Here is a 20152-nt window from a genome sequence, read left to right as displayed (position 1 = left end):
CTGGAAGCAAGTTTACAAGCTGTCACACCTGTTGTAAGCTTGTAGGTGAATATCTAAATATCTAAACAATATTTATAGATGCCATTAGAAAGCTCCATTAGTATGAACTCTGCTTGTTCTACTGTTTTGTCACTATTACATTATAGTTATTGGTATTGTTGCAGATTGTTCTCTTGATGTTTTGTAGTTTTAAACTGAGGGAAAGAACACCACTTGAATAATGCATACAAAGTCTATTAGTTTACTAAGTTTGCCATAACAAAGTACCAAAAATCAGGTAGCTTAAAACAATATAAATTTATTGTCTCACAATAGCATATTTACTTTTAGCTGAAAGTCAAAGATAATATAAGGGGAAAAAATCTGCCAAATGAAAATGTTCATTCCTTTAGTGTATGAATGCATACATCTTTAGCATTAGAGTACAGGGTGTTTACATAACCTCTGTGAACACTGCTCTGGAATTAGTACTTCAAATCTTGAAAAACAAACCAATAAAATTAACAAAATTAAGTGAAAATTACATATTCATAAACAAAAATTAATTTCAGAAAGGTGTTAGCTTGATGACATGACTCAATTGTAGCTACTTTAAAATTAAGGAGAATTTTAGCAACAAGTTCAAGGCAATACAAGCAGTCTGGTAAAATAATTTATTTAATAGTTAGCATTAAATGAATTCAACACTGGGGAACAATGCTAGACTTTAGTGTTAGATGTATATATTACAGTAAAATGAGCACCACCTGTATGGTAAGTTTTCTGCTAGTTACTACAGAGAATGCTAAGCAAGGAAAGACATATTCCTCAAGTATATAATAATCAGTATAAATTCAAAAGAATGCAAAGAGACAAACTTGGAGAAAGACAGGTGAAAATGAGAAATCTGGGGACCAAAATGATGTACCATATAGTGATAAGACTCTATATCTAAAACTTATTTAATATTATAAACAAATGTTACTTCAATTTTTAAAAAAGAACTAGAAACTGTCTCTCTAGTGTTGCAAGGAGTTAAGCATAACACTGTGAAGCTTAACTCCACAGCCTCTGCAGCATAAGTTCCATCCCCAGCCAGCCAGAAAGCTACCCACATGGCACAGCAGACCTCTCCTGTCTTGCCCACTGCTCCCCTCAGCAGTATATTAGTCATTCTGCCTGTTCTGTTCCCCACCTTGTCTCTGGTGAATCCTCTCACCCCCCCACACCTTTGGCCTGTACCCCAGCTCTTGTATGCATAAATAAATAAACCTTAAAAAAATGTATTCTTATTTCAGAGAGAATAAATATGAGTTGAAATTCTTCCCTAGTTATTAATATCCATAGAATTCCTTTTGCTTATTTATCAATATTCATGTCCTTGTAGATGATGGTTTCTTGTTTCTGCAATTTAATATTCTATATTGTATCTAGAACAAAGAACAAGATCCCAAATTTTTGATAAAAGTATGATTCATTTTGTTATTTTTAAGTTTTTCTTAAAAATAAACTAACAAGTTGTTATATCCATGTAAGTAAAATAATTTTCTTTTATAACTTGAATGAAAAAGGTATCAGAAATTCTACTGCTTCCTGTGAAATTCAGTGATTTGAAAAATGACTACCAGTGGCTCTACAATGAGACTAACTACTTATAGATAATAATGAAAATACTGCTGAAATCATTTAAGTGATTGAATGAAGTATTTGAGAGAAAATGTCATTGTGATGTAGATAATTTTCTTTTTCGTTCCTTTGGTGCATGGATTAATTCCTTTAATATGTGGAAAGAAAAAAGTGTAGTGCCTTGAAATTATCCATATGAAATTTAGTGCAGTTACAATGACAAAGACATCCAACAGCAAACATTATATAGCATCTTTCTTTTCATGTAATTTTTGTTGGAAATTTACTTAGTAGACAATCTTTATAATATGGAGTCTGAATAAATCATGTTGGCTGGATATTAAGGAACTATAAATATCAAATGTAGAGGTAAATTCACTAACTTTCAAAAATCTATGTAAGTTATCTTTGCCTCAGCCTAATCCAGTACTTCTCAAAGTATGGTCCTTGAACAAACAGCATCTGCTGCAAATGGGAACTTGTTAGAAATGGAAATTTTTGGACCCTTACCCAATGCCTACTAAATCAGAAACTCTTGATGATGGGATCCTGCAACTTGTATTTTAACACCCATCAGCAAGCAGATGCTGATAATGCTAAAGTTTGCAAAACACTGACTTAATCCATGGTTAATGACATGTAGAAAAGTGAATCTTATGCACCATCCCACCTTCATCTTGTGTTTTCAAATTGGCTAAGCATTAGCCAATTTAAAAAACCGTCAGCCCTTTAAAAAAATAAGTCCAAATCCACACAAGATGAAGAGAACCAGCATCTCCCAGATGGATGCGACAACCAGTGGGACTTAAGAACCACTGATCTATAGATAAATAGTTTGTAGTGGGAAGAAGTAAGTAAATTCCTCTTAATTCAGCAAATCCAGATCAGAGTCATAATCCAAACTTTAGGTATAAATCATAAAAGTTGCAGAATTCACCATCAAAATTGTAGCAAATGCTCAGGAAGTTGAATTATGTGAAAATGACTTATAAGAATGTTGCTACTCACGAGTAGTCCAAGATAGGCAACACTTGATCTTGGTTAGAACTCTAAAACCTCCAGCACCACTAAAGAGTTCTTGAACAAGACTTGAACTCCGAAGAAGCATTTTAAAGTGATTAGTCATTCATACATGTTTGTTTGAGAAGCAATTTTGTGAAGCATGAGGTTGAGATAAGTCATCGTCATAACAGGAAAAAGAAAACATTTATATCAATTTTAGCTTAAATTTTCCATGACTCAAGGTATGCTTAACTTGAAATGAGTGTGGGGGTAAAAGAGGATTTAGAATAAACATTTCGGCTTCAGATTTTCACTGTGAACTTCATTTTTTTTTTTTAAGATTTATTTATTTTTTTAATTGTACAAGCACTGGGTACAGTCAGAAGCACGGGAGGGTGAGAGAATTCACCAGAGCCAGAGCGGGGAGCAGAGCAGGCAGAAGGACCAAAGTACACTGCTGAGGGGAGCAGCGGGCGGCAGGAGAGGTCTGCGCGCCATGTGGGACCCTCCTCTGGTGGCCGGGGAGCAGCCGGGAATCGAACCGGCGCCGCAGAGGCTGCGGGCAGCTTCGCAACCCAGCGCTCAACCGCTGCACCACCAGGGAGGCCCTGAACTTCATTTTTACAAGTAAAAATGAAAAGACTATGAATCTGTCCAGCAAAGATATAAATTACTACAGATGCCCTCAAGGTTTGCTGAGATGCTAAGAATTTAAGAGCAAGTTTGAAGAAGTTTTATTTATGGGCTTTGTTCAAATGTTGTCAAAGAGATGGGGAATATGAGCTGATGGTCAAATGGAAATAGTAAAAGCTTTTAGGAAAAACTTCTCAGTAACCATGTGTCATTATTATGAATGATAATAATGATCTTAAACAGATATACACATTTAGATCAACATTTTATAGTTAAATATCATTGTGATAATATATCCAAAACCTGTCAAGAAAAAAACTACCATGAACTATTATGACTAGTTTAATATAGTTGAGTTTGATTTCATTTAGCAGGTATCCTTGCTGTTTATGCGAGTGTACTTACTTAAGTACAAGGCATGATTTTTTACATTTAACAGAGTTTCTATACCTCTCTGCAATTTGGAAAAGTAATAAAGTTCTAGGTGAATAATAAGTCCAATAAACATCCCCATACACTTTAGCTCATCAGTTGCATAAATTTTAGCAAGTTACCAGGACGGTGTTATTTGGATTTATTGTCTGTAAGGATGAGAAGCTATAATAAAGGTGGATAAATGTATCATATCAGCCCATAAATATTTGTTCAACCAAAAGAGCTGTAGAAGAGTAACTTTGTTTTCACCATCTGGTGCATCAGAGAATCTGATCAAAGCAGCAGTAGGTGGTGGTGGGAAAACATCCGTTTCATTTCCACCCTTGAGAAAACAGTAACATTTGGGAAACACATGTATCCTCTTTCCTGGGCCAACTAGCTAAATACTATCCAATATAAAAGGATTTATTTTCTAATACTTTTCCACTTTAGTGATTCCCATCATGTGATAGATAGAGGAAATGCTAGACTGGCAGACATGACATCAAAATGTCCTATTTTCCAACATGTCAGAAAGAGCACCAGCATTAATAATGGGGTCTAGAGTAGTGTAAAGTTTCTGAGTGAAACATCAGGAGTCACTGTGTCCTCACAGATCCAGAGAGGTCACACCCCCAAAATAGAAACTAAATTAACCTCCACATTAGTTAAAACATCATGCACAAGTCCTAAATAGTAAGTATCAATCCACTGAATAATCCATTCTTCTTTCTTTTATAATCCACTCATTTCAAACATTTTCATTTAGCACTTTTAAGTCTCAGGCATTTTGAGATCTCATCTTGTTTATGATTATACTTTTCTTCCTAAATAAATCTGTTTCCTTCATCAGACTTTGTTCCTTATAAACATTGTTCTTTGCATTTTCCCAGGCATGTGATCAGGTGTATAAAATATTATAATTTCATTTTTAACTAGTTCTATTTTATGTACATTTAGACCCTATTCTGATCAATGTAGAAAACTTAACTATTTTTAGGCAAAGTCTAAAGAGAGGGTCAAGATAGAGAAGCAAGATTATGCTAGTTTATGTCTCACTATCGTGCCACTTTTATATTGAGAAATATCAACATCCAATTCTTCTAAGTAATTTCAAATTCCCCTTATGGATACTAGCATCTGTGAGAGAGAATGCCTTGATTGAAGAGTGATGGAAAGTGTGAGACTCTAAAATAATACCTGGTGTGGACTGTATAATATTTATCACTTCATAAAATATGTCACTTTACTGTGTTCATAAAATATTTGATTATAGCTCATAAAATGTATATTCTTTTTAAGCCCTTAAACTCTATGACTATGTGAATTCCAAATCTTCTAAAAGTTCTTTTATATGCATCAACTAAAATTGCTCAGCAAACAGAAGAAAAACTATTGAGAGTCTTATTATGTCTATAGAATTTGTTAGCTAATGTACATTAATTGAGCATTTACCAGGAAATCACATATTGCTCTGAAATTTTATTTAGTTTTTTAAATATATTTTTGCAATGATTATTTTAAAGACTTATTTATTTATACAAGCACGGGGGTACAGGCCAGAGGCACAGGAGGGTGAGAGAATCCACCAGAAAAAAAGCAGGGAGCAGAACAGGCAGAAGGACCAAAATACACTGCTGAGGGGAGCAGCGGGCGAGACAGGAGACAGGGCGCCATGTGGGAATCTCCATGGCCAGGCGGGAATCGAACCAGCACCTCGAAGGCTGCGAACAGCTTCACAGGGCTGCGCTCAATTTGCTGCTCCATCAGGGAGGCCCCTGCTCTGAAATTTTAAGTGCATTAGGATGCGCTATAATCATTAAAACTCTAACTCTATTTTACATGTGAGAATGTTGATGCTTTAAAAAGTTCACTAAGTTAATTGTCCATTGCCTCATGACAAATAAGAGGTGATGATAGGATTTGAACCCAATCATTTTTCAGAGCATATACTGTTAGCCACATTTTACAGCTGTAATGCAACATCTGAAATTACTTCTACTTCAATATATTGAAGACTGTGTTATAATATTATTGATATGTACTTCCATCATTTTTATTGTGCAACCTGGAGAGCAAGTAAGGCTCTAACAAAAATTATGATAGATCCATTCTGCTAATTTATAAAGCAAAATTTCAATAGTTATCTACTCATGAACTAGCTCATCTAGTTTCAATAGTACCTGATATTTCCAAATAAAGTATTTGATCTTGATGAATCATCTATACAACCAGGTAACAGATATAATATGTAATCACCCTGAAGTTAGGCACAGAAACTATTTCTGTCCTGAGTCCAGGCACATTTCAATTCTATTTCACACATATATAACTGGGAAGTCCATGCTGATGTATATTATTCATATGTCATATATCTTTATGATATGATACCTCTTTATGAAGTTCTCTATGTCTCTATGAAATTTATTTGTCATCTGAGAAGGCAAATCAACAAAGAATTTGGGGTGAATGGCAATTCTCATATAGCCTTTACTGACAAAGTCTAAGGGTGGATAAATTATCTCACTAGAATAAAGGAAAGAGAATGTTCTGAGTATAGAAGGAAGAACAAGACTGACATTTAACCAATATTCTGCAGCAAGGTTAATAGTTATACCTGTTCACTCCCTAAAAAGTAACTGAATAACCTATATTAGAAGCATCAAAGTTAACTGAATAGATAAATAAAAATTAGAACAAGCATAATGAATAACTTCAAAGATATAAAAGAAACTTGATGTATGATGCAAGTATCAATAATTTTAAAGAAGAAATGGATAGAAATAGAAAATGTGATAAAAATATAATTGTTGAAATGAATTCAAGATTTGTGATAGCCTTATACATTCAAAGGACAATCTAGTGAATGGAGTGATAGGAAGAACATAATAAAAGTACAAGGAAGTAGAGGCCTGAAAAAGAAATACCATCATCCATGTGTTAGGAATCCAGCTAAAAAGAATATTATAGAGCTGGAAAATACATTTGGGATTTTCAGAGAGAAAAGGCATATTACCTTTAAAGGAAAAAGTAAAACTATTGTGACAATGAATTCTCAATAACAGAAGACAATAGAATAATGTTAAATAAGAGAAAATAATAGTTTTTTGAATTTTATATATGCCAGATTATCATTCAAAAACTAGGTTGGAACAAAGGTGTTTTCTAGCAAGAGTATTAAAAACTAAAAGAATTTACTAGCAACAATCCTCATTAATAGATTTTTCAAGTATGTACTTGAGAAAAAAGCATATCCAGCACTTAATACACGTATGCCTTAAGAATAAAAAAGCAAGAAAACAACTTTATCTATTAATTCATAAAAGAACCTTACACATACCATGTTAATGCACCATGAAATGCTATTTCATATCTACCTCTCTGCAAATTTGTCTTCTCTCCCTGTTTTCATATATCTGGTGAATTTCTAACTATTATAGTCTCAGAGCAAAGATTTCCCCTTATTGGCTGAATTTCCAAACAATACTGAGTCCAGCTGAATAAAGCTTGTTTCTACATCTACCATAGCCATCATTTTAGTCTTGTTAATTTAAGAAATAGTTCCTAAACAGTGATTTTTTTTTCCCCCCTAACCACTCTTCTAGGCGCTTAGGATGCAATCACAGATGTATGGAATCTCTGCTGTCATACAGTTTTCATTAATAAACAGTCATTGATTGTGTTGTTGTAATTAATATCTATACAATCTTTTCTACTAAGTCATTTAATTATATTGCTTAATAGGGTAAGAAATGATTTTTTCGAGCCACTCCAATTCCATGTTTGTCTGTCTGAATGCAGCAGAATGTAGTAAACTGACTATTAACTGGCTCCACAACATGTGAGTTCATAGATGCCTTCAGGGACTTTAATAGAAAAGGTTGTCTAGTTATTAATTGCAGCAACACAATTTATGACTATTTATTAATGAAAACTTTATGACAGATTTCACACATCTGTGATTGAATCCTAATATGATTGCTTAATAGGGTAAGTTCTGATCATGAATGGACTAAAATCACTGTCTTATATATATCTTATAAATGGGCATTTGTTCCTCATTTACCTACTGTAGGTGTGGCCATCGCTGAGCTACAGTCCACAGTTAGACTGTACAAGTAGAAGTATCGCTCCCTAGGTAACTCTTCTAAGTGTCACATTCTATTTTAGCATACCAATAAAAGTATTGCATTTTATGGCTGTAAGTCAAAAGAAAATGTATTGTTTAGGAGTAGTAGAATAAGTTTATTATTTAACAATTTTAAGAAATAATGTGCTTTCTGCCACCTATATGATTTAGATTATTTAGGGAAAATCACTTAATTAAGCTTTTATCTATTCATTTGTAAAACCTATTGCTAATAATGCCTGCTCCAAATACCCTTTATGGGGAAATGTATAATGGTTGGAAAAGAACAGAGAAATTCTTTAAATCTCAAAAGGACAATACACACAAGAGAGTCTACTGAAATGTGAGTTACACAAAGACAAGAATTTGTATATGACTCAGACTTGGCAGTCAATTAATACTACAGAATGCCTTAATCAAATATTGCTGGTCTTATATAATTATGATACAAGTAAATAAAAAATTAAAAGCCCAGTGTCTGCCAATTGTAAATTTACAATTTAACCCTAAAACTTGAGAATTTTGAAGTGTTTTTTGATTTGAATTATGAAAGATTTATTTTGATATGTTGATCAATGAGGAACTGTACTACTACATTTTAAAGTTAAAATGAAAATTTCCCTCTGTAATGTTAAAATGTCAGTTACACTTGAAATTAATTTTAAGGCAGAGTTTCAATGATAATGTGTGTGTGTGTGTGTGTGTGTGTGTGTGTGTGTGTGTGTGTGTAAACCTTTGGAAAACAGGCCTTTATTGCCTGATTTAATAACTAAATGTAGAATCTCTTGAGGATCATTTTAATGGGGCCTATTATATTTAATACTTATCAAGTATTCAATGTGTTGCAATGCAATCTATCTTATTAAATTCTTTGGCCACTCATCTGTTTCTTCAAATACTCATTTAGTCTACCTCCCTTCCCTCAAGTGAACCAAGTCACCTTAAAAGTCTATGCCTTTATTCTAGTGATAGAATCATCTCGCTCACTGCTTTACCATAAGAAAACCCTGAATTAATCTGCTCCAATGAGTCAGTTCTCACTGTGGGCTTCTAGAGACTTACATCACTTTTATAAATTCTCCATGATGCAATGTATTATGCAGGAAATTCATCAATAGAATACTTTTCAAAAGACACACTCTAACTCTCTGTCTAAATTTAGGGGGAAAAGTAGTCTTTGCAGAGTTTCAGCGTGATTATGATGATGGAGTCATAGTAAGAACTATCATTATTAGGATTTCAGTGGATAGAGTGGTGTCAGTCTTTTGTAGAAAAACCCTGAATAATACAAGGCACCATATGAATTATTTATCAATCACTAGATAATATATGTTAGCAGGCATTCCCCAGAATAAAATGTTCAGATAGAAAATGTTACTTTAGAAATGCCATACTTATTCCTTCAACAACCCTAGCATGGCAAAGGTCTTCATTGCAAGTCAAGAATTGAAACGAGGGAGAGGGTGGAGTGTGGGTCCCAAAGCTTAGGTATTTTATATTCTGATTTGTTACCTTCATCTGTTCAGAGAAAGTGAAGCTATTCCCACTAGGACAGACCCACCAATGAAGTCTATAAGCATCTGGTTAGGTCAATGGATTTAAGGGAGTAGCCAGTGTTTCTTTAGCTTACATGACAATGTTCATCATCTCTATTGCTACCTCCTGGCTGCTAATTCTTCAGCCCCAAATTGATAAATGCCTTTCCTGGAAATTTGGGCTGTGTGATTCTCTGTGGTACTGCCTTTAAATGTTTATTAACTCTTTATGAGCTTCACCAATAAAACCCTCAGCATTATATTGGTCTGGTGTGTAGGCAATCCTTACCTAAGTAAGGGACTCTCTGCAGAAGTCCAATTCAATAAGTGAAATAAATAACTAGATTTGTAGAATGAAAGCAGGGCAGAAAGACATAGAACTGGATCTAATCTCATCCCTAAAGCACCTCATTTGAACTAGTTGTTTCATTTGTTTGTATTTATTTCTTACATTAGCATTATGATTACATTATTAATTAATTGATTGGAACGGAAATTTATGTTTTCTGGACCAACGTGAGACATGTGGGAAATGGCTTTAGTTTTAATTTGATCTCATATGATGTAAAGACTGTATAAGGACAAAGAATTCAACATGAGTCTATATACATCAAGTAAAACTTTTCTATGAAGTGCCTCATGAATAAGGAAAAATATGAGTTAGCAGATATTTGTATAAAATAAATAATAATAAAGTACAAATATCATCTGTATTTTTTGTTATAGTTCTTTGTTGTAACCGTTTTTGTAAAGTTGTTTCCTGTCTTTTCTTCCCTGTTTCATTGTATTGTCTGTTTATACAGGTGAACAGTTTGGTTTTGCTCATCTCTGAATTTTAGTGCCTGGTGCAATGAAAAATCATTGTTTAAGAATCTTATTCTTGAATAAGAAACAGGCACATATACAAAAGGACACATTAAAATGTGGCAAGTCTCAGACCAAATTATACAAACTGTTTTATGAGGAAATCATCTGGACTAGAAACACAATCATGTTGTGTCATGCCACACCATACTGACAAAGACACAAGAGTCGTGGAGCAGGCTGCACAAGGCAGGATGCTGCTGAGAGTAAGATCTAGGCCATTTTTATTGATAGAATAATCATAGAGCCTCAGCTACGTGCCTTAGGAGGACAAGGAGAAAAGGATGGTTGAAACTCAGGAATGTTATCTAGGGCTTGGGGGACACGAGTCTGCTGCTGACCATGTTATCAGCTTGATGACCATGCGTTGTAATGGAAACTAGACCCCAGACACCCGGCCATGGTCCTAATCTTATCAACAAGGCATTCCACTGATCATCTTCTGGAGTCCCTTGTCATACATTGGTTCTCAGTCCCCCGGGTGTTCCCAGTCATACCTCTTGATGCATACCCTTCCCAGAGTGATCAAGCTTTCTGCTCTTGATTGATATGAAAGGCACTTTGTAAGGTTTGGCTCATATGACTGTGACTGGACAGTTCTGACCTTTGTATAGGAATGCAAAACTGCAGGTAAGCATAATGGTGGCTGAACAGGCCACTTAAGTCTAGTAGCCCCACACATTCACTTCTGTACATGGGGCCAGGGGGCTGGGACATTTGTCTCCCACTCACACTTTCTACTACCTAAGTTATCAAAGAGAATTACTGCAGGTCACACCAAGGACAAAATTCAGGCACAGTGTTGTTGTTGTTGTTGTTGTTGTTGTTTTTCCAGAACAACCATAAGGAGAACATTGATGGAGTATGCTGGATTTGTTTTAATGGATTAAGAATTATAAATGTTAGAAAATGGTGAGATACTTTTAAGCTATAATTAAAAAGGTGGGCACATAATTGAAGTAGATTCTCTGATATGCTGCCAGGTATCCCATCAGAAATGTCAGCAGAACTATTGTTTCCAGTGCTGATAAGGGTACCAGGAGGTATGTCTCAGCTTCAGCCCTCTTTAAGGATTGCTTCAGTTGAAGAAAATGATTTTGCCCAAGGCCGTGTTTCTTTCTTGGAGCTGTGCATGTTCAATGATTGCTCAATATAAGGGTGAAAGTCCAAGTTCCATCATGCCACATTGGACCTTCCCAGCTCCAGAGTTTCTAATAAGGTCACAGGAAGACTTTGTCCAGTTTATACCACAGCTCAGCCTCTTCATTTGCCCAGTCTCTCTTTCTGCCCTCTATCCATTATCTTAGAGAATGTGGTAACTGACACCACGAGTGGTCCAAGTAACTAAAATGGAATTTTGGAAGTGAATAGCCTATGAATGGTAGTATGTAGAACATAGAATGATATTAGACTATGATTGCAGGACTGTTACAACTTTCTTTGGTGATGAAATTGATTGGTAAAACAGCTACATTCACTGTCACAAAGTATCAGATGTTTGAGGAATATTCAGAAAAATAGTAACTGATTTGAAAATGGAACTCAGTGGCTATAACGAAGTTTGATTTATGCTCTGTAGAGAAGAAAATTAAAAATCTGGTAGCTTAATGGACTATTAAAAGCGAAATATGAAGGCAACAGGATTCTCATCTCCTATAGTAGGTTGTCAGAAAATGTTGATAAATCATAGGAATTAATGGTAACAGTAGGCAAGCAATAGAGAAATCTGAAATTCCATAAAAGATGGAAGTCAAGGTGATAATAGGGAAAGAATGGCATCCTGACACATGGGATAATTATAAGACATATGGATTGTTTCACCTCGATATCTTAAAAGCTCATATTCTTATGAACCATATGAGCTTGCAAAAGTACTTCACTCCTTACCTCCTTATTAAGAGTGATCTTGCTCTTGCTCTCTCCTTCCCTCCTGTCTTTATTGAAGATTATTCAGAAAACTCTTCCTTATAAGACAAAATGTACCAAACCCTTCCCAGGATCTGCTATGTTCCTTCTATTCTCTTGGTTACTAATGTTAAGTTAAAATATAAGCCACCAAGATTTCCTACCACAGTCTCCTACCTACTATGCAAGTGCCTTTCTTTTTCTTTATCCTTTTCCTAATAAAGTCATCCTTAAAAAAATATATATGTATATATACACACACACACATACATATACGTATACACATACACACAGACATATACACAACCCAACTGGAGAAACTGAGTCTGAAAAACAACATAAAAGAGTATACCAAGAAGGAACTACAGTATTTAACCAACATGCTTCCATAGGAGATAGCCAATATGTTTCCACATGAGCTGGATTGTCAAGGTGCTGGACCAACAATTGTTGATTATACTACTTGCAGAAAAGAGAGTATATTAACTACATACCAGGACAAATTATTTAATATGTCTGTAAAATCTTTCAGACATGGGACCCACCCTGGTGGCGCAGTGGTTGAGCACTGTGCTGCTAAGCTGCCTGCAGCCTCTACAGCGCCAGTTCAATCCCTGGCCACCGGCGAGGGTCCCACATGGAACGCAGACCTCTCCTGCCATGCCCGCTGCTCCCCTCAGCAGTGTATTTTGTCAGTCTGCCTGTTCTGGTCCCTGCTCTGGCTCTGGTGAATTCTCTTACCCTGCCACACTTCTGAGTGTACCCAGTGCTTGTATAAATAAATAAATCTTTAAAAAAATATCTTTCAGATATGGTACAGGCATGCTGAGAAGTACCTCCTAGGTGAAAAAAGTCTTGATCCTCAAAAAAGTAGAAATCTAAAATTGTCATGGCAAATAGTGGAACGAAAAAATAAAATGCTCAGAAAAGTAAGAGTGTTAAGGTGAGTTATGTCAATAAAGACCAGAAAACATGTTAGAGCACAATAAGAAGCAACAAGAAATGTGCTGAGGAAAGAGTCCATCTTCACTATAATCAGTTTTGACTTTTATAGATTATGTTTCATGATGAACAATGCCATTACTCAGCCAGACCACTAGGAACAGTAAATATAAAAGAATTACTAGATTAGAGGGAAGGTGGCAGTAATTAGTTGTCAGAAGCAAGATGAGTGCAGTTATCCATGTGAGCAGCAAAATGGAAAAGGTTTTCAGGGGAGCCTGATCCATTGAGAATTATGGATAAAGTCCATAAAACAGAGATTTCACTTGAGTAAAATAAAGAGGGATCCACTATTGGTACTGCTCAATCTGTATAAACAGAAGCAATCAAGAGAGGAAGATTGGAGTCAGAGAGCAGTTGGCCCCCAAATAATGTCATTTGATAAATTTTCCCCCTAGTTCCAAATCTAAACCAGATTTTGCACCTAATAATAAATACTAAATTCACCAGTAGGAAGGACATGGCAACCTCATAAAGAATATTGGAATAATTTTCCCAATTCTCTCTTAAAAGGGATTTATAATTGGATCTGTATATTTGGAAATGCAGAATAATACCCATATATTTCAAGAACTTACTGGACACAGTAACTGAACCATCATCAATATCCATGCAAGCGTAACTACTCTGAGAATCTTGTGGAATTAGCTAAGGTCTTTGTTGTGACGCCATTGAGTTCTACTCTTCCTCCTACCCAATCTTCTTTCCCACTTACTCCCACAGATATTAAGTCTATTAACATTCCCAACGTATTTCTTGCATGTATTTATCCATCTCAGAATCTGTTTCCCAGAAATTTCATTGTTAAAAATTGTCATTTAGTCTGGGCTCCAAAGCAAACACACGTAAGAGAACCTCAATCCCACCAGGAAACTGAGAGTTGCTCCATTGAGTTCCTGCTAAATCAGATGAGATACACAGTCTATCCACATATTGTGGGCTTGAAAACAAATGCTTATGATTATAAGAAACCAAGTTTGGGGAAGTTTGTTACAGAGAATTATTGTAGCAAGCAAGATGTGACATACAAAGCATTTTATTCCCTATTTTATGGATGAAGAAACCAAGGCTCAAAGCACTGGATCAGTTTGGTACAAATAGTGTTAAACCAATCTTGATTACGTGATACAATTTCTCAACAATTTTCTGTGACTTTGCATTATCTACTGAATAAAATTGAAAATTCTTATCATGGTTTCTGGCATCAAAGGTTTCTGGAAAATGGTCTGCACTTATCTATGCAGAACTTTTCACAGTAGGAACACTTTGATCAGATTGTATTCCTTAAAGCTCCTGAAACATGTCCTCTATTTTGAAACCCTGTCCATTCACACATTCTGTTCCATCTCATGGAACATCAGTTCCCTAATAAATCACAGTCCTTTGGGAAAGAAAGAAGACCATATCTTCCATGAAAATCTCTGATGATTTGAAAACAAGAAGTGATTGTTCCCACCCTTGCATTATTGTGTCACTTATATCTCTCTCATGACATACTGTCGTAGTTGCCTGAATAACAGACCATATGGTAAGCTCTCAGGAACAGAAGGTCTTTATCTACCTCTGCACTTAGCATAGAGGCTACCAGTAATAAATCTCAATAAATACATTTAAATAAATGACTGGTGGGGCATAAAGAATTGTGGGGAAATATAAAAGCAGTATACCAACATAAAACATTATTATCTATGCTTCAAATTCTAAAGATTTTATTAAATAAACAAAAATTAGGCTCTCAACTGAGGAAGCCTGAACTTAAACCCTTGTTTTATTAATTTGACAAGATTCTTAATCCCTTGGAAAAACAATTCTGTCATTTATTAGTTGGAAATGATATCTACCATGTAGGAATATCATGAATCTTAAATGAAATGTATATATAAAATTGCTATTTCAGAGTTTACTCAAATAGGTCTGAAATTCCTTATACTATATGGTTCTCCTTCCTCTCTTTAAATATTTTAACTTTCCTTTCCCCATAAGAATCCTGAATAATTGGGAATATTCATTTTTCAATTTTCTAAGAGTAAAAAAAATCTATATATCACAATTTTGACATGTTATCTCTGCACATCTGTGTGTGCATGTGTGTGTGTATAAATGATCATGATTAATCCATAACCTTGAGCAAATTAGTTAACTTATTTTATTTATTTATTTATATATGTATGTGTGTGAGAGTATATATATATATATATATATATTTAAGCTTATGGAGTGAAAGATATACACTAAATAATCTTATGGAGTGAAAAATATACACTAAATAATCTCTAATGCCTCTTAATATTCATATAATTCAATTACAAAAACAAGGGGGGGATGTGGTGAAATACGTGTATGTGCATGGGGGCGTGTGTGGGGGGCGTGCAGGTCATCCTAAGTAATTCTGATATCAATATTGCATATTAATTCATAAAGAGCCATTATGGATATAAAGTAGAAGCAGAATAGAAAAAGAAAAATATTGTATTATCAAGTAAATACAATATCTTTAGGCCAGAGGTAAGTAACTGCAATATCATCAACTTGTCCATAAAAAATGAAAAATCCAAACCATCACTCTATCATTATTGTGCCATAGCTTGCCGGGGTCTTCTTTATAATCAATGCTGATATTGCCCCCAAATTGGACAAGAAGATAAAGTAGTCCCTCCTCTAGGGATTATTCTTAGGATTCATCACTCATCATCATTTTGCCCTCCCTCCCTCCCTCCCTCCATCTATTCTCCCTTCTTTACATCCTTTTCTTTCACATTCCTCACTAAGACCAGCTTGAATTTTTTCTTTTTTTTCTTTTTTTAAAAAGATTTATTGATTTTTTTATTTATACAAGAACCTGGGTACAGGCCAGAGGCACGGGAGGGTGAGAGGATTCACCAGAGACAGAGTGGGAACAGAACAGGCAGAATGACGAAATATACTGCTGAGGGGAGCAGCGGGCGTGGCAGGAGAGGTCTGCTGCGCCATGAGGGTATCTCCTTGACCAGACAGGGAATCAAATCTGGGCTGCAGAGGCTGGGGACAGCTTCACAGCACAGCGCTCAATTGCCTGCGCCACCAGGAAAGGCTCAAATTTTTTCAAATATCCTCAAATTTCACTGCTTTGGAGTGAATAGTGGAAAATAATTGATGTTCTATTTCTCATTAGATATCTTTTCGATAACTTTTGGAATTGAAGGATGACTCCTGCAAGATAAAATGGCAGCACTGGATACTAATCATTAGTGAAGTTAACCTTAAGATGTGATTTTATAAAATAATTAAAATCCTATCTTAATAGATTGATTAGTTAGATCCAATGAATTGTTAAGAATAGGTATTATAAAACTATCATATAAAGTATGAGGAACAAAAATTTTGCATGGCTCTGGCTATTCAGTTAAAATAATTAATTACCTTAAAAGCTGTCACCTTTAAAAATACACTGAGAAATTACATTCTGGAGTTTCGTGTTTATTCATTAATACTTTAATCTGTGAAGATATGAAACAAAGAGACTTTACGTGACACAAGGGCTTAATGAAATCAAATATGAATTTTATTTTAAAACTTTTCAGTTCATAAAAACTAAAGAGCAGGAATAAAAAATGCTGAACAAGCATACCTTTAAAATTAATAATTGTATTGTCAGTGAGTGACAGTCATAAAGGGGAGATAAAAATGGAAAGATGAAATATCACACAAAAACACTGTAGACTACTAATAATTTACATGAACATATAACTATTGTTCTAAGGAAAATGAGCTCTTTGGCTGTTGCTTCCCCTCACTCTCTTTAAAATTGGAATTTTAAATAGTTTGCTTTTCTTTAATATCAATAATTAGTAGAATATTAAAATAATGATAGATAGCACCCTAAAGTCTTCACTTCCATCTCATGCCTTTTCCTTGTTTCCCTGTAAACCTTGTGACAAATTGTACAATATTCATATGTGCAAAGTTAACTGGGTATGTGCTCAAAAGAGATTAATGCTTCCATCTACAAAAGTGAATAAAGGCAGCAAGATTCCCAAATGCTCAGGGTGCACAAAATGCTGAAATATGAAGAAAGCACTGCACGCAGTTTCCTTTTGGAGGTTATACTCAAAATGAAAAATGGGTTGTAGTTTGGGCAGTTCAAAATTAACTTTTGGCAAAATAGATCTAATTATTGCTCTATTCCCAACTCAACTGTCAGCAGAAAATCGTCAGTAAATTTATTTCAGTGAACAAAACAAGATACAAAGAATAAGCACATAAACATAAATAAGTAACATACCTATAAGTAACATAAATAAGTAACATAAATATATTTCCTTAGACTCTACTATGGACCAACCACACTTGCTGCTAGCAGTTTCAGAAAGAAAAATGTTAATATTACTTAAGGATTTACTGACTTCGGGGTTCTGATGATAAAATAGGTAACTCCATGGGTAAAGTTGTGCGATTTAGTCCTAAACCTCAGAAAAGAAAAAAGTCAAAGGAAGAAAATGTAAATGAATAGAGATGAAACAGACAGTTTCCCTAATTGCAGAATATTAAAATAAGATCAATAGGGAAAATACCAGTAAATTTTAGAAATAGAAAGGAGTTTAGAAATCATTTACTGAAGATTATCAGTGTTACTAATGATAATCCAAGTCCATAGATATGAAATGATTTGGTAAAACTGTTAGATAAATGTTTATTACTTGTTACCTGTGCAAACCATCTCTCTGGGCCTTGGGTTCTTAATGCATAATTTGGCAATAATAATGTCTTCTTTGTCAAATTGTCTCAAGTATCCACAAAGAATTTAAATCAGTGCCTGGCGGATAGGGGTCTCCCCAGTGGCGCAGGGAGTTGAGAGCAGCTCTGTGAAGCTGTCTGCAGCCTCTGCAGTGTGGGTTCAACTCCCGGCCAGCCAGGGAGATTCCCACATGGCACGGCAGACCTCTCCTATCACAACCACCACTCCCCTCAGCAGTATGTTTCAGTCAGTCTGCCTGTTCTGCTCCCTGCTCTGTCGCTGGTGAATCCTCTCATCCTCCTGTGCCTCTGGCCTGTACCCCGGTTCTTGTATAAAAATAAATAAATCTTTTTTAAAAAATTACTTAAAGACTGCAGATTATTTAAAAAAAAATCAGTGCCTGGCAGATAGTAAGTACTCAATACAAATTGAGATCTTAATGTTGATGCTATTGGTAAGAAAGCCAGAACTTGTCTTTTGTGATTCCCAGTCAAGAATTTTGTTCAGCACCCCCCCTGGTGGCATAGGGGTTAAGTCTCAGCACTATCACTGCTGAGGCCTGAGTTCCCTCCCTGGCTAGAGAGCTAATCCACATATAGCACAGCACACCTCTCCTGTCTCACCCATTGCTCCTCTTAGCAGTGTATTTCAGTAAATCTACCTGTTCTGTTCCCCACTCTGTCTCTGCTGAATCCTCTCACCCCTGGTCCCTCTGGCCTACACCCCAGTTCTTCTATGCAAAAATTAAAAAAAAGAATTCCGTTCAACGGTATTGTATACTTAATAATTTGCACAGATTAATAATTAGCACAGATCTTATGATAAATGTTTTCATTAGAAAAAGGTAGTAATAAAGTAGAAGGGAAGAAATTTGTGGAGGTAATAGATACATTTATGGCTAAAATTATGATGGTTTCACAGATGCACAATTATTACAAACCCATCAAGTTGTATATAATATATACGTGCAGATTTTTCAATCACACTTCAATAAATAAGTGTTCACTAGGCCATACTGCCCTCAGTACACAAGAGTTAACTCAAGTTGCTTAAACTTTGAGATTGAGAAAAGGATAACATAGCCCAAAAATGAGTCTGCAAACATATTTACTAGTGAAGGTGCTGAAAAAGGTAACACATAAGGAATAACAAAATCAGAAACAAAAGAAATAAGTCAGAAGGAGAAAAATAGCAGATGGCTTCACTTTTATGTGGAATATGGAGAACAAAACAAATGGTCAGATAGAATAAAACCAGTAACAAACCTGTAGTCTGAAATCTGACTGTAGAATTGAGGCTATGAGAAGGGGAAGGTGGAGAGCAGGATGTGGAGGGGGCTCACTGGACAATGGTTGAGGACTGAGGATGCCTTGGGGGTGGGTGGGTGTGACATACATCCAAAGAGGTATGATCCTATACCTCTGAAACATATCTAGTATTGTAAACCAATGTTACTTCAATTTAAAAAGAAAAAGTTGACCACTTCTGCAAAAAACAAATTTTTTTGAAAGCCTACTTAGGTGAGAGAGTACCTAATTCTTTTGATGAAAATAAAAAATCATGGGGATTTGAAATAGCTGTTATATTACATCATCAGAGGATCAGTCCATATAGTGATAGTTGAGAACAGGGACTTTAGAGACATATAGAAATTGCTTCAACACAAACTCTGTTCCATTCTATTACAAGTAAAATTGAGTTAATAATACTATTTCCTCAAAACAAATGTTTAAAGGCTTAAACAAGTTCATGTATGAAATACACATCAAACACCAATGTTAATAATTCCAAAATCTCCTGGCTACTTGAAATTTTAAAACAGGAATGAGGTCTTATTTCTCAAAGTAACAGTTACCAAAAATTGAACTGTGAGAGTGTTTGAGGAGTGTTTAAGGGTAGGAGTCAAGAAGAAAGTCAGTAGAAGTAGCATTAGTAACAGAGGAAAGTGTAAGCAACATGCAGACAAGAAAAGCAATATTCACCACAGAGAACAGCACACAGGCCAAAAATGAGTCTAAGGAGAAATGGCTGCCAGATAAATGAGAGAAGAGAACTTTAAGATTCATTTCTTTTTTTAATTTTAAGATTTATTTATTTATGCAGATAAGAGCTGGGGCACAGGCCAGAGCTATGGGGGGTGAGAGGATTCACCAGAGACAGAGTGGGGAACAGAACAGGCAAATTGACTGAAGTACACTGCTGAGGGGAGCAGCGGGCTAGTCAGGAGGTCTTCTATGCCATGTGGCTTGCTCCTTGGCAGGCTGGGGGATCGAACTTGTGCTACAATGGCTGCGGACAGCTTCATAGGTTGCATCTTAACCACTTTCGCCACCAGTGAGGCCCCCTAAG

The 20152-nt window shown here is 35.4% G+C and overlaps 1 long non-coding RNA gene across 3 annotated transcripts in view; it reads right to left on the bottom strand.

Moving 5' to 3' along the window:
- Window positions 1-20152, bottom strand: part of LOC129144705 (uncharacterized) — an 87427-nt gene that overhangs the window by 11290 nt on the left and 55985 nt on the right. For 2 of the 3 annotated variants that reach the window (XR_008549147.1, XR_008549146.1), the window contains exon 4: window positions 16489-16565. The exons of the other annotated variant lie outside the window; for it this stretch is intronic. This is a non-coding gene — a long non-coding RNA (uncharacterized LOC129144705). The remainder of the gene's footprint in view (window positions 1-16488; window positions 16566-20152) is intronic. 3 annotated transcript variants of the gene reach the window in all.

Source organism: Talpa occidentalis, unplaced genomic scaffold (genome assembly GCF_014898055.3).
Source record: "Talpa occidentalis isolate TD23 unplaced genomic scaffold, MPIMG_talOcc4v2.1 talOcc4.6, whole genome shotgun sequence".
NCBI lineage: Eukaryota > Metazoa > Chordata > Mammalia > Eulipotyphla > Talpidae > Talpa > Talpa occidentalis.
This window is presented reverse-complemented; position numbering and strand designations above follow the sequence as displayed.